At 41.9% G+C, this 16,691-nt stretch overlaps 2 protein-coding genes across 3 annotated transcripts in view; one reads left to right on the forward strand and one right to left on the reverse strand.

Annotated features, from left to right (window-relative positions):
• Positions 1-16,691, reverse strand: part of LOC137280911 (uncharacterized) — a 78,880-nt gene that overhangs the window by 53,271 nt on the left and 8,918 nt on the right. The window lies entirely within an intron of this gene.
• The window catches only part of LOC137281516 (muscleblind-like protein 1), a 100,096-nt gene continuing 95,313 nt past the window's right edge, over positions 11,909-16,691 (forward strand). The window contains exon 1 of one of the 2 annotated variants that reach the window (XM_067812790.1): positions 11,909-12,037. The gene's annotated coding sequence lies outside the window, so the exon portion shown is untranslated. The remainder of the gene's footprint in view (positions 12,038-16,691) is intronic. The other variant, XM_067812785.1, reaches the window with a different exon arrangement.

Genomic DNA, 16,691 nt, shown 5'->3' on the forward strand with positions numbered 1-16,691 from the left:
GGAATATCTTAAGAACTGTAGACTAGAAACTTTTCATATCTGGTACCTAGGTTTATCACAACATAAGAAAGGTCCCAGTCAGATTGGACGACCTTGACCTTCATTTCAAGGTCACAAGTGGACTTTAATTTTTTACCCTTGTTAGCGAGATATCGCAAGAACCTTCACTAGATTTTTTCATATTTAGCACCAAGCTTTGTCTAGGGAAGGTGCAGGCCCAGTCGATTTAGGTGACCATCACTTACTTTTCAAGATCATGGTGACACTTTGAAGATTTCAGCATGTTAAGCTGCATGTTAAGCCTTCTGCATAATACCTTAATAGCTGTTCACTAGATTCGCATCATATTTGACATCAAGCTTCATCCAGAGAAGACTAGGGGCCGAGTCAATTTGGGTGACCTTTACATAATTTTCAAGGTCACAACAACACTCTGAATATTTCAGCATGTTAACCTGAGACATCTCAAGAAAACTTCACTGGATTTTTTCTTCATATTTGAGTTCCATCTAGGGAAAAGCGCCAGGTCCAGACGATTTTGGTGACCTTCACATCATTTTCAAGGACATGGAAACACTTTGAAGATTTTTGAACTGCATGTTAAGATTGGTAGGGAGATATGTCAAGAACAGGTCACTGGATTTTCTTCATAGACTCTCAAGACTTCAGTAAGCAATTACTTTATTACTATTTTCTTTCATTTTTCATACACTATGACATTCATGTGAAGGTCAAAGTCAGTCTTGAAAATGCTTGTGTGTTTGAACAACTACAGGGCCAGATATCAAGAGAGGTCGACTGGACATGCTTTTGTTGACATTTATCTTCATCTTAAATTAAGACCTTCGCTTTCATTTCTTTTTAAGTTGGATTGGTAATTTACAGAGGAGGATTAGGTCATCTTGGGCTTACTGACAAACAGTGAAACATGGCAGTCTCCACTTGACTGACAGTGTCTTCATCAATCTCTGAATGAGGTTGATCAGGAATAGGAGCAGTTGCAACAGATTTTGCACACACTTTTAACCTGGAGATGCCAATGCTTAAAGGTCACATGCAACGTAAAACACAACTTTGCAGATTCTGGTACCTTTCGGTGTGCACTTACCGAAACAAATCATAAAAAATGCCAATTCAACCTATAAAGTTGGAAAAAAAGCGATGAAAGAAAAGCCCGCGAAATCGGAGTTCAAACGTTTCACTAAATTCCCCCCAGCGCTGGGGGGAAAACTGGTTTCAACAGCTGTGCTGCGCTGCGTCCATAACGCATGCGCAGTGAATAGGTTCGCGGAGCTTGAAACAGTATGCATGCCCAGCGTCTGAGGTCGTGAGCAGTAGTCTAATCTTGGTTGTGTACACAAACAAGTAAATAATCTACTCGTTACGTAAAACAACTTGTTGATTGTGGTAAGCAGTCTCTGTCACAGAGAAAGCTCAGTGTCTGGTTTATTCACACCTATATGTCTGTCTGCCTGTCTGTTAAAGACAGCATGGAGTACACAGCTTCAATCATTGACCACGTGCAATTTGAACTTAACACCTATCAGACTATACGACATAAAGAAAATAAGTTGATTTATGACTCGTGCACCCCAGTCCCGTCTCTGCCACATTATGTAATTAGGCACGTGTGATACACATGACATGTTTTTATGTCTGTGGGTTGCAAACAAACTACATTCACTTTTTTTCGGATGACTGGATCTGACGGAAACTGGTGCAAACTCTTGTCAGTTTCAGGTCCTGCTTTGTACTTGGACGAATGGCAGATTCCAGCCACTCAGTAGTTTACCATATCTACTGACATGATTTTTGATTGGATCGAGCACAAATTCAGAGAACATGCATTTTCAAAACCCAACATCTCTATATACATTCTTCATGAATAACGACTTCTTTTAGTGTGTATGATTTTGTTTGATAACTGTGTATGAATCCATACTGAAACGACGCATCAAGTACACAAAAAGAAGTTGTTATCCATAAAGAATCTTACTTTCTTGTGACTAGCTATACTTCTAAAATGCTCATCAAACAGATCATCTTTCTGTACACACAATGAACCCTCAGCATATCAGCAAATGAAACAGCCAATCAGAAGCCGCTGTTACACTTGAGTGGATATCCACCCGCTATGACTTGGTTCGGTCTCCCGATGACTTCGTTTCGGGGGAAGTAAGCCCAAGTACAAAATATTGCACTTTTGAATCGCGATTGTACGCTTATAATTTTGTTTATTTGTTTTTTTAAAAGCAGCAATGTATATTATATGTCATGAATAAGTGATAAATGTGTTTTAATTATGTTTGATTTTTTGGTTGCATGTGACCTTTAACTATGTCATACAATGGAGCATCCTCCCAGAGGTTGCTTTCATTTCATCAGAGGTCCAGTTTGGTGTGCAACCTTTCAAATACAAAAACTTGATCAGCGCTTGGTACTCAACTGGCTCCATTGTCACACCTTACTTCAATATAACACTTGTCAATGAAAGAGCTTTCATAGTTCACTGCTGAAAATTACCACAACCCACAGACATACGTGTCATTACTCACATGAAGTTTCAGCCACGTGTGAAAACCAGAACTGGGTCGGGATATCATAAATGAATGCCCCTCATATTCCCTAAAATTTCAAGGGATTTCATGAAATTACTGTCGTACATTGTGTTCCCTTACACACATTCCCTGCTATGATATCAGTGAATGTGTGAAATTAACATTTGTGGCTTTATAGTAATACAAGTCACTGTTGAGTCTAATTTCAACCACCGTTCCTAGGAGTTGAAAAATTTGATAATTTACTGATGACATTCCGACTTGTTAATGACAGTACTTGAGGAATATTCTTGGTGTGGTTATCCATCACAATCAAGCTAATGCAAATCATGAATAGGTGTGAAATCTGATATCCTCAAAGGTTTGTTCACGCTTTCACAATTTATGTTTGTCCTGTGTCTGCTCTCTACAAAAGATGTGACAAGGCAAAAGGCACAATCTGTTCCAAGTTAAACTCTGAGCATGAAAATAGTCATCACTTTAGTTATCACTGGATACATATATCAAACACTGGGTGATACTTACAAGACAGAAAAGTGCATGACCAATAAAAATATCGAAATATTACTTTTGGACAGAAAATGGTCATCACTATTGCATATATTCCCAGCATAATATTAATGGAATCGCCTGTGTATGTACTGCCTACCCATATGAACTTCTGTCTTATTTTGTTCTAGTTTCATTATTTATTTTGTATGTTTGTCTCTGCTGATTTGAATGAATAAAAAAGTGTCTCTCTAGACTGCTGTGATTTCGAATTGTGGTCCTCAGGTTTTCCAGAACTGTTCCGTGGTCCTAACCAATGTAAACTGGGATGCTGTAAATGCCTTTAAGTGGGACTGAAGGGAACTAGCTGGTGTCATAACAGTCTTATCTTGTCCCAGTAAATATAACATATCAGCATGTACGCTATAAGCGCATTATCAATTTGGTGTTCTCTATATCAAAGGCTGGCAGGGGGTTCATGAAATCCCTAAGGCAATATTTCAGTAATTTCATGAAATCCCTTGAACTGCCAGGGAATACGTACATGATATCCCTGACTCTTTTAGGGAATACATGAAATCCCTAATTTTACACATTCACTGTAACATACATGTGTGGGAATACTCATTCTGTTTTATCCTCAAGTACATGTGTGACTACATAATCTGTCTGTACCTGGATGTATATCTTCTGAATACACAGCTTGTCTCTACCCTCAAGTATATGTGTGACTGCATAGTCTGTCTGTACCTGGATGTATATCTTCTGAATACACAGCTTGTCTCTACCCTCAAGTATATGTGTGACTGCATAGTCTGTCTGTACCTGGATGTATATCTTCTGAATACGCAGCTTGTCTCTACCCTCAAGTGTATGTGCACAGATGCATAGTTTGTCTGTACCTGGATGTATATCTGCTGAATACACAGCTTGTCTCTACCCTCAAGTGTATGTGTGACTGCATAGTCTGTCTGTACCTGGATGTATATCTTCTGAATACACAGCTTGTCTCTACCCTCAAGTATATGTGTGACTGCATAGTCTGTCTGTACCTGGATGTATATCTTCTGAATACACAGCTTGTCTCTACCCTCAAGTGTATGTGCACAGATGCATAGTTTGTCTGTACCTGGATGTATATCTGCTGAATACACAGCTTGTCTCTACCCTCAAGTGTATGTGTGACTGCATAGTCTGTCTGTACCTGGATGTATATCTTCTGAATACACAGCTTGTCTCTACCCTCAAGTATATGTGTGACTGCATAGTCTGTCTGTACCTGGATGTATATCTTCTGAATACACAGCTTGTCTCTACCCTCAAGTATATGTGTGACTGCATAGTCTGTCTGTACCTGGATGTATATCTTCTGAATACACAGCTTGTCTCTACCCTCAAGTATATGTGTGACTGCATAGTCTGTCTGTACCTGGATGTATATCTTCTGAATACACAGCTTGTCTCTACCCTCAAGTGTATGTGCACAGATGCATAGTTTGTCTTTATCCACAAGTACATCTGCACTTGATCCTTACCTTACACAAATGTACATGCATGTGTAGATATGTCACTGCATAGCCTGATTGTCAGGTACAGACAGACTATGCAGTCACATATCTACACATGCATGTACATTTGTGTAAGGTATCGATGCACAATTTTTTAAAATATAACTAAAGAAAAAGTGTAATAACAATTATCAAGTTACTGAAGAAAGATGTGATCTGTTCTTGTCATTCATCCATGTACTGAAGTGTCCCATTGTTTGCACCTGTGTTTCCCATAGAGCCTAATCTTAACAGCACATTATTGTCAGTCATAGTCTTTCTTCCACAATCATCAAACATCCACATAAATTGTTATGAAATGGTAATGAATATTGTGCTTTGTTGAGCTCCAACATCCACATTCAGGAGACTCTCCAGAAGCCTGATCTTGTTCATGTGTGAATAATAGGAGGTCAGGGGATAGGTCACAATACATATAATTGTATAATCGAGTATCATTAGGTGACCATTATAATGATTCTTTGATGTACTGAGATTGTATCTGTGCGTGGACAATTGATTTGTATTATGATTGCCACATAGTTGGTGTGTGTGGCCTCAGCTCCAACTGTTCAGGTCAGGTTATTATATCTGCATCTTCAAACAGTTACATCATTAGCCCATAACAATTACACTCCATCGCTCAGCTTGCCACATTCAGTAAATGACTTGATTGCAGTACAAATAGACGAGTTAATTGATACATTATATTACATTGATTGACAAGAAATCATTTGCTGTGTATACAGATGTGAAAAATCCATCGCCTGTACAGTAGTTATGTCATGGAGTTTCACAATGTTGCCACCGTTACAGTCATTGGAAATTTGGCATGAATTGCCTTCATACCATCCTAGAATTGTAATCCCGCATATACCAGACACACTGTCCCCAGACTGAAACCTTGCTTATATCCCAGATAACACATTGTCCCCAGACTGAAACCTCTCTTATACCCCAGATACCCTGTCCCCAAAATGAAATATTGCAGGAAACCACAGTCAAATGATCTCCAGATGGAGATGGCATATACCTTAGACTCACTGTCTCTGTACTGAAACCTGGCATATACCACACACACACACTGTCCCTATAGTGAAACCTGACATATACCACAGAGACACTGTCCATATACTGAAACCTGACATATACCACAGACACACTGTCCCTATTCTAAAACCTGACATATACCACAGAAACACTGTCCCTATACTGAAATCTGGCATATACCTTAGACACACTGTCCCTATACTGAAACCTGACATATACCTTAGACTCACTGTCCCTATACTGAAACCTCATACCATACACACACTGTCCCTATACTGAAACCTGACATATACCACAGACACACTGTCCCTGTACTGAAACCTGACAATTATTATACCTTCGACTCACTGTCCCTATTCTAAAACCTGACATATACCACAGACACATTGTCCCTATACTGAAACTTGACAATTATACCTTAGGCTCACTGTCCCTATACTGAAACCTGACATGTACCACAGACACACTGTCCCTATACTGAAACGTGACATATACCACAGACACACTGTCTCTGTACTGAAACCTGACATATACCACAGACACACTGTCCCTATACTGAAACCTGACATACACCACAGACACACTGTCCCTATACTGAAACCTGACATATACCTTAGACTCACTGTCCCTATACTGAAACCTCATACCATACACACAGTCCCTATACTGAAACCTGACATATATCACAGACACACTGTTCCTATACTGAAACCTGACATATACCACAGACATACTGTCCCTATACTGAAACCAGATTTATACCACAGAAACACTGTTCCTATACCGAAACCTGGTATATACCACCGACATTGTCCCTATACTGAAACGTTGCATATATCACAAACACACTATCTCCCAACTGAAAGCTGGCATATGTCACATACTGTCACTATACTGAAGCCTTGCACCCTAATGTTGACGAGAATGTATTTTCAGAACCTGTTCACTGTTTTATACCTGCATGTCTATTTGGTCAGAATAGGTAATATTAATATGAAATTGCCTTTGAGCATACTTTGTGAAACTGTTAAGAGATGCTAGTCTCTTGTGTGTTTTATGATTGGACAACTATGCACGCATACTCTGCAAAGGTATGCTATAAACTGTTGCTTCTTGCAGCATTCTCTGCTGTCTGGGTCTCCATTATTTAACACTGAAGAGCAGCTGGCCCAGACTGCAGCAGGCTAGCTTCCATGATACCCGACACTGTTACGTGGCATTGCCAGTCAGACAATGATCTATGTCTTTCGCAGATGCTGCTATTTGAGTCTTATTAAAATTCCGACTTCACTGCTCCTAAATTTACCTTGCAATAACTAATGACGTTTGTAACTGCTATTTCTCTACAGTCAGTTCTCGTTGTCGTGGAAACATTGTCATATGATATGACTTTCTATCATTGTACAAAGAATGTTTTTATTTTCACCTTTCTGTTGTTTCCTAGATGCTCTGTGGCATTATGGTGGCCCTGCATTCACATTGTTGCCATTTATTGATATGTATATTTGTATCTGCTTTAAATGCAGTATTTCCCATATCTTAGATAGGTATGGCACAATATGGAAAATATATGGAAAAGATTAATAAGAGGTAGTAACAGTTGTGGTGTTGAAGATTGATTAGAACACACATATTTTTTTAATGAAATACTAAATCCAGTTCCAGTGCTTGTCAGTATACAGATGGATGCTTACAACATAGTCTGCTGGCTGCTACAAACACACAAAATGCTTGTTATGCTGCCAAACAACTGACCGTGCTGCCCAAAAGCTGGCTGTACAGCCCAACAGCTGACCATGCTCCCCAACAGCTGACCATGCTGCCCAACAGCTGACTGTGGTGCCCACCCAAAGCTGACTGTGCCAATCCCCACCCCCAGCACACACAACTGACTGTGCTGCCCAACAATTGACTGTGCTGCCCAGCCACTGACTGCACCTCCAAATGACTGAATTTACAACCCAACAGCTGCCTGCGCTGCCCAACAGCTGACTGCGTTCCCCAACAACTGACTCTGCTGCCCAACAATTGACAGTGGTGCCCAGCCGCACACTGTGCTGCCCAACGACTGACTGTACCACCCAAAAGCTGACTGCGCTCTCCAACACCTGACTGCGCTGCCCAACAGCTGACTGTGCTGCCCAACAGCTAGCTGTGCTGCCCAGCAGATGACTGTGTTCCCCAACAACTGACTCTGCTACCCAACAATTGACTGTGGTGCCCAGCCGCAGACTGTGCTGCCCAACGACTGACTGTACCACCCAAAAGCTGACTGCGTTCTCCAACAGCTGACTGTGCTGCCGAACAGCTGACTGTGCTGCCTAACAGCTGACTGCGCTGCCCAACAACTGACTGTGCTGCCCAACAGCTGACTGTGCTGCCCAACAGCTAACTGTACCACCCAACAGCTGACTGTGCTGCCTAACAGCTGACTGCGCTCCCCAACAACTGACTGTGCTGCCCAACAGCTGACTGTGCTGCCCAACAGCTAACTGTGCCACCCAACAGCTGACTGTGCTACCCAACAGCTGACTGTGCTGCCTAACAGCTGACTGCGCTCCCCAACAACTGACTGTGCTGCCCAACAACTGACTGTGCTGCCCAACAGCTAACTGTACCACCCAACAGCTGACTGCACTCTTCAACAGCTGACTGTGCTGCCCAACAGCTGACTGTGCTCTTCAACAGCTGACTGTGCTGCCCAACAGCTGACTGTGCTCTTCAACAACTGACTGTGCTGCCCAACAATGGACTGTGCTCCCCAACAGCTAACTGTGGTGCCCAGCAGCTGAGTATGCTGCTCAACAACTGAATGCACATCGGAGAGTTAGCATCTGTATACCAAGTCATGTATATTTCCCAGACATTCACGTTCCTCGTGTGTACTTTGGATACACCCCATATTTCATTTAAGTACCAATGCTCAGGAGTGTCACCTCCTCACATAGAAATGAGACTGAGAATACTGATGTGTAACACCGTTCCTGTATAAGTGTGGGCATAGAAGAGCGTGGAAGATACCATAGTCTTCTTATGTTATGTTTTCTCTGCCATAGACTAGACTATTTAATGATGTTGTAATGGTCCCATTGGAGATATCTAACCACCATTGGAGATATCTAAAATCACAATGACACAGTTGTCATTGTATGCAGGCTGTAGTAGCAGGGTGATAATGAAACTACAAGGGCATCAGCATATCATATTGAAGAATGATCACTCCACCTGTGTGGGCAGTTCAAGGATACTTTAAATGCTGGTGGCATATTTTGGGTATAAGGATGTAATAATTCAAGCTGCTGTTGTTCTCCATTACATTTGTGTAATGTTATGAAATGTGTGTCATGTTTTTGGCCCTGGTTACCACATGGTTGTGTCATGTTATTGGCCCTGGTTATCACATGGTTGTGTGATGTTTTTGGCCCTGGTTATCACATGTTTGTGTCATGTTATTAGCACTGGTTACCACATCTTTGTGCCATGTTATTTGCACTGGTTACCACATCTTTGTGTCATGTTATTGGCACTGGTTACCACATCTTTGTGCCATGTTATTTGCACTGGTTACCACATCTTTGTGTCATGTTATTGGCACTGGTTACCACATCTTTGTGCCATGTTATTTGCACTGGTTACCACATCTTTGTGTCATGTTATTAGCACTGGTTACCACATCTTTGTGCCATGTTATTTGCACTGGTTACCACATCTTTGTGTCATGTTATTTGCTTTGGTTATCACATGTTTGCATCATGGTATTGGGCCTGGTTATCAAATGTTTGTGTCAGGTCATTGGCTCTAGTTACCACATGTTTGTTTCATGTCATTAGCCCTGGTTACCACATGTTTATGTCTTGTTATTAGCCCTGGTTATCAAATGTTTGTGTCAGGTTATTGGCTCTAGTTACCACATGTTTGTGTCATGTGATTAGCCCTGGTTATCAAATGTTTGTGCCATGGTATTGGCTCTGATTTTCCCATGTTTTCCTTTTCTCAACTTCTAAGCCTCCCTCCTTCCCCTTCCCCAGTTAGCCTAATGGCCCATCGCCTGTGACAGTGCAGTTAGTAGTTACTGTCATCTGCGCTCTCTAATATGTTCTTGATTGACATGTTTTTTTCGTGGTTAGCTCTGGCGTCTGCCGTCTTAATGTCTGTCCCCAACGACCCTTGCACCTGCTTGCTAATACTGGCGGCCAGTTATAATTTAGCCAAATAGCGCTGCATGTACAAATTGATCTTGTATGCTCTGGTCAGACATGATGTCACAGAAAATAATTTGCTACAAGGACCCAGTGATTGGGTTGGGTGCAGGGAGGATGGTGCATTACATTATGTCTGTGTGTGATTCATTGAAGCAATGTGCAGGATATATGTGTGTAATTGTTAGTCACAGAGTGCGGTGATGGAGCAAGGGAGGTGTTGGGTGAAGGAGGGGAGACAGCACAGGGTGGAGGGGAGGAGGTGACCAAAGGAGGTGTTTGGTTGAGGAGGGAAGGAGACAGCAGGGTGAGGGAGGGGGTTGACTGACCAAGAGAGGAATTAGGGAACTGAGGGAGAAGTTAGATGAATGAAGGAAGGAGTTGGTAGTGTTGGCAGGGTGAAAGAGAATGGAAAAAACAGGGAAAAGGAGGGAAGGAGAAGGCATGGTGAATGAGAGAAGGATAAGGCAGGGTGGATGTGGGAGGGAAAATGTGGGGGAAGGAGTGTGGGGGAAGGAGAGAGAAGTCAGGGTGGATGAGGGAGGGAGAAGGCAGAGTGAAGGATCAAAGGAGAAGGCATGATGGAGAGAGAAGTCAGGGTGAAGGAGGGAAGGAGAAGGCAGGGTGAAGGAGAAAAAGATGGGAAGAAGAAGGAGAAGGCAGGGTGAAGAAGGGAAGGATAAACCAGGGTGAAGGGGGAAGAAGGCAGGGTGGAGGAAAAAAGATGGGAAAAAGGAGGGAAGGAGAAGGCAGGGTGAAGGGGAAGAAGGCAGGGTGAAGGAGGGAAGAAGGTAGGGTAAAGGAAGGAAGGAGAAGGCAGGGTGAAGGAAGGAAGAAGGCAGGGTGAAGGAGGGAAGGAGAAGGCAGGGTGAAGGAGGGAGGGAGAAGGCAGGGTGAAGGAGGGAAGAAGGCAGGTGAAGAAGGAAAGAAGGTAGAGTGATTGAGACTGCAGGGTGAAGGAAGGAAGAAGGCAGGGTGAAGGAGGGAAGAAGACGGCAGGGTGAAGTGGGGAAAAAGGAAGGGTGAAGGAGGGAAGAAGGCAGGGTGAATGAGGGAAAAGGCAGGGTGAAGGAAGGAAGAAGGCAGGGTGAAGGAGGGAAGGAGAAGGCAGGGTGAAGGAAGGAGGGAAAAGGCAGGATGAAGAAGGGAAGGAGATGGCAGGGTGAAGGATGAAGGAGATGGCAGGGTGAAGAAGGGAAGGAGATGGCAGGGTGAAGGGTGAAGGAGATGGCAGGGTGAAGAAAGGAAGGAGATGGCAGGGTGAAGGAGGGAAGGAGAAGGCAGGGTGAAGTGGGGTAGAAGGCAGGGTGAAGGAGTGTTGTGTCTGTTTCAAGATACCACAGTTTGTGGTGTATGTTTTTGCTATGTAGTTGATATTTACACTGTAGTGCATGTTGGAATGACATTATTATTATTATTCCAATTATGTCATATATATATTGGTTTGAATGACATTGAATATGTTTTGTTTGTGCTCATATACTCACAGTTAAGAAATCTGTCTGTAAGCTTTACTTTTTTGATAGTTTTTGTCACATGTAACCTCCAAATTTTGTGCCCTGTATGTATGAATCTAAAACTGAGAGTAGCAGTGTTTGTTGTTTGGTGAGTGTGAAGCAGTGAGGTGATGCACTAATCTGTTACTCACAACAGAGGTGACACAGACATAGCCAGCAGACATGACACGTCATTACACCCTCTTTCATCTGTACCAGACACTCATCTGAAGGGGCTTTGTTCTGTCTGTCTCATTACAAATATTCTTTACCCAACTGAAGACACAAAACATTGTTGTAAATTTCAACTGACTCAGTTTATGTATAGCCTGAAGAAATTAGTCCCACATAGTATATATGGTTATAAGTATATATATGGTTAAATAATATTGATGCAATTCAAGATTCTAGACCTAAACTTTGTTGTGAGGTTTATTTGAGTTTGTCAGTTTATTCTGATATTTAAACATCAAGTACAGTCAATGTGTTACGTAATAGTGAAAAGCACATACTTCATCCTTAAGTTTGTGACTCATATCCTGCTGTGTCACATGACTGGTCATGTGACCACTGATGAGATATACCCCATACTAGTTAGCAGGAAACCTGTTTAGCAGTTATAAAAATTCGACATCAGGAATTCTCTTTGCATGTTACAGGTGAAGCCTGAAGACCGAGTGATTGTTTTAAGAATTGAGGTGAGTTGTGCATATTGTGTTTGATGTGATGCAGTTTTATTATCAAGCTGAGTGTGTTATCAGTATCTGTGCTTGAAACATGTATTTGCCTGCCATTACTCATTGCATGTTTACATGATTCAAGGATTGTTGGTATATTTAATTGGCATATCTACATATACAGTTGGAAATATTACTTTTTAAGTTACTGATGTTCGGTGGCCGTAGGCTTCATACATCCAAAGGGCATCCTAGGGTCACAGCAAAGATTTCTAATTCTGGGCTGCTTTCAAGTCAGGCTGATATTAACAATCCAAATATGGTATCAATGCTGTGGGGATTTATGCAATTTTAGGTTTAAATTCCAGGTGTGGGGACTTTTTAGTATAAATGTAATTAAGGCACTGAAACTCTTTAGTAACAGTCAAAATAGGTTTCTGCAAGTGACAGGAGAGGTTTGAGTAAATACTGGCCATGGTAATGTCACCATCGGAGAGGGAAGACCAGTTTATATTTGGAAACAAGCACTACCTGGTAATGAAGTTTTGTGGGAGGGACTTGTGCACCTAGTCTGAGGACTTGGTCTGTTGGTGACCCATCACCGCCATCATGTCACCTTGCTCTCACCAAGGACTGCAACTGTCACTCACTGGTGGCGTGCCAATCATGTGGAATATGTTTGGGTTGAGCCAGTGACAGCCCTCACTGGACCATTTGTGTGTCTTCCTTGAGTGTCTGTTTCAGGATTAATAATGCTGTTTTATGCTTTTATGTATTTTCATAGCTATATACATACAATGTATAAGACTTTCTTTACTGTGTTAGTTATTTTTCCATTCACCTACTACTGTCCAGCCACGTACATTGTGCATTGAGATACAAACTTATGATCCACAAATATGGACTATGTGATAATATTCATGATTTGAACATGTTTAGTTTTTTTGTTGTAGAAGGCAAAAATACTACTTTTGTCTATTGATTGTAAGATAATCTCTAGTTACACAGTCACCACACTATCACTAAAATGAATATTTGATATGTAATATGGGCATTCTTCAAACTATTGATTTTAAAATCTGAATTTAAAATGTTAGGTCACTGTGACATTTCAGAACTTGCTTTACTTCATTTTACTCCATAGACACAATTATGTATGTGACATGAAGGATACAAGAGTGCACTTTGTGCACTGAAAGTGTTTTTCTTCATACATAGAGGGTGTGCAATATATGCTTTGTATTTGAAGACATCTTCTATTTTGTTACTTGTTGACTTATGGTCAGACATGGGCAAAGTGGCAGTCAATGATTAAGTTTGTGTTAGATTGTTGAACACCATTTGTGCTTGTCTTTGATTGTTTGTTGAACCTGCAGTTGGAGAATCTTCAGAACTGCAGGTTACCAATCAGGGCTACAGTAGATGCCTTTGACATATTGTACTTGAGTTCAGCTAATTACACTGACAACAACTTATTAGGGACAACATTTTTCTGAATGTAAAATTTAGTCCCAAACCCCAATTACCTTCTGGCTATGACATGTGTAGAAACGCTTACCAGTCATGGTGATGCTAATACCAGTTGTTAATCCCCAATATACTGTCAGCCATCCTGAGAGTCCTGTGCAACTATATCACTTCTCATTATTCATGACTTAATCTATGATAAATGACCTTATGTGTACAACCTTATGTCCAAACCTTGGTCCAGAATGTAAGACTCCACCTTCAGCTTAGCTTTGGTGACTGCGATGCTGCTGACCATCAACACAAGAATCGCTACTTTGTGATTAATGTCGTAGGATTAGGGATATCTACTGTCCAAGGCTGTACAGAATGGTGAATGCTAAGTCCATGGATGCTTTGTAATTCTGTCCTTTGAACGGGCAAGTCTAAAAAAGCAGGCATTACAGGACTGTTCTGTTGTTAATATTTTGTTAGAAGTTTTCATTTTAACTATTAATTATCTATCTCAGAGACTTTGCAAATCCAGTTCAAGACCAGTTGACCTCTTAAGTACAACTGTGGGTAAATAGTGGAAAATGCCATTTGAAATTAGTTTGTTTCATTTTACACAAGCTGACTCAGTACACAAATGTTGATCCTTGAGGATGTTCTGTGTAATGAAAGATACATGTTTTGTGTTAATGTATGACACAGAAATGATGGAACTTTTATACAGAGTACATGCCCCATTTCATATATAAATACACATTCACATGTGGCTAGTAACATCATGATTGGGTTGTGTGAAAAGAAGTTTGTCATATTCCTCAGAACTTGTAGCAGAACTGTCCTATAAGTGAACAATTACAGGAATCACACAATCCTATGTTGCTGGTGGTATTCTAGCCCTGTGCTCTTCACTTTGCCAAATTTCTGTGTCTTCCTGTAGAAGTGATGAGTATGTTTGACCATTCACAGTGGATAATGTACAAGTCATGTTGTGTCTGGTCTCAATACCTTTTCATTTATCCAAGACCACCTGTCTGGGGTTTAGCAACAATGTGACCATGAAGTGTAGCTGGATTGTCTGTCTGACACACCATGCACTAGGTTCTATTTACTTGCACTTTTGTATCAAATGAGACTTGGTCCAAGACCAGTTGACCAGTTGAAATGAAGTTGTATTAGGCATTCAAGCAATGTCTGTGGTCAGGATTTTTATAGTCTTAGGTTCAAGGAAGCAATATTTTCATCTAGTTAAGGAAGTATATCTGAACCATTCAAGGAATATGTAAACAGCTTTCTACTGGATAATAACACTGGGCCAATGTCCACCAGGATCACATGCAGCCTCCACCAGACTGTGATAGGGACCACTGTCCACCAGGATCACAGACTAACCTACAGCTGCCTGAGGTATGGGCCAATGTCCACCAGCATCACATGCTAGCCTCCACCAAACTGTGGTATGGGCCAGTGTCCGCAATGATCACATGCTAGCCTCCACCAGACTGTGGTATGGGCCAGTGTCCGCAATGATCACATGCTAGCCTCCACCAGACTGTGGTATGGGCCAGTGTCCGCAATGATCACATGCTAGCCTCCACCAGACTGTGGTATGGGCCAGTGTCCGCAATGATCACATGCTAGCCTCCACCAAACTGTGGTATGGGCCAGTGTCCGCAATGATCACATGCTAGCCTCCACCAGACTGTGGTATGGGCCAGTGTCCGCAATGATCACATGCTAGCCTCCACCAAACTGTGGTATGGGCCAGTGTCCGCAATGATCACATGCTAGCCTCCACCAGACTGTGGTATGGGCCAGTGTCCGCAATGATCACATGCTAGCCTCCACCAAACTGTGGTATGGGCCAGTGTCCGCAATGATCACATGCTAGCCTCCACCAGACTGTGGTATGGGCCAGTGTCCGCAATGATCACATGCTAGCCTCCACCAAACTGTGGTATGGGCCAGTGTCCGCAATGATCACATGCTAGCCTCCACCAGACTGTGGTATGGGCCAGTGTCCGCAATGATCACATGCTAGCCTCCGCCAGACTGTGGTATGGACCAGTGTCCGCAATGATCACATGCTAGCCTCCACCAAACTGTGGTATGGGCCAATATCCACGAAGATCACATCCTAGCGTCCACCTGACTTAGGTATGGACCGATGTCCTCAGTTATCACATGCTTGCCTCCACCAGACTGTGGTATGGACCAATGTCCACCAGGATCACATGCTTGCCTCCACCAGACTGTGGTATGGGCCAGTGTCCGCCAGTGACGGAGGCTGCTGCATATAGTCTCTGGCAGGAATATTGGTAACTCACATTTCTTCAAAATAGATAAGCTGAAAACCACTGTTTTCTAATAGTTGGCCAGTTTGAAGATATCATCATCATTTTAAACACAATTTCTTTGCAAACAGTAATGTAGTAATGGACATGTTCATTGTCTGTAATTTCAGACTGACTTATTGTTGAATTACTCAAGTTGGAGGAATTATTGTTTTGAAAGGGCTGTTAACTGTCATTCTGGTGGACCTCATGTTGACAGTATCATTCAAGTTGTGTGATGTAATCCATCATAACTAATGATGAGTCCACCTTTGTCCTGTTCCTTCACAAAGTCCTGGAGTAAAAAGCGAGTATGCTTGTCGTAAGAGGCGACTAACAGGATCGGGTGGTCAGACTTGCTGACTTGGTTGGCACATGTCATCGGGTCCCGATTGCACAGATCGATGCTCATGTTGTTGATCACTGGATTGTCTGGTCCAGACTTGATTATTTACAGACCGCCACCATAGAGCTGGAATATGAGTGTGGCGTAAAACTAAACTCACTCACTCACTCCTCCCCAAAATAGTTGTTACAGTTATGCATTACATAGTTTTGGGAACCCTGTTGTCATCACATGCTGTGCAGTATATTTGTAACACATGTTATACAGATATATTCTATGTCAAAGAGTCATGCTGTGTACCGTTTATACCTGCGTATAATGCGACCCCCTTCTGGAAGTAATATACTAAATAGACAAATGAAATATGAGATGATCTCGCTCATGAAACACGGAAGTGTTTGCTAACTGTGTGCGAAGTTTATATTTCTAACACAGAAAGTGAACCAGCAAAACCTACGCAATGTGTCGAGTTTCTGAACCCCAGTTCTTAGTATATGGCACAATCAGTAACCTATTCTAGTGGTAATGTATAAGGAGTGAA

Source organism: Haliotis asinina, chromosome 4 (assembly GCF_037392515.1).
Source record: "Haliotis asinina isolate JCU_RB_2024 chromosome 4, JCU_Hal_asi_v2, whole genome shotgun sequence".
NCBI lineage: Eukaryota > Metazoa > Mollusca > Gastropoda > Lepetellida > Haliotidae > Haliotis > Haliotis asinina.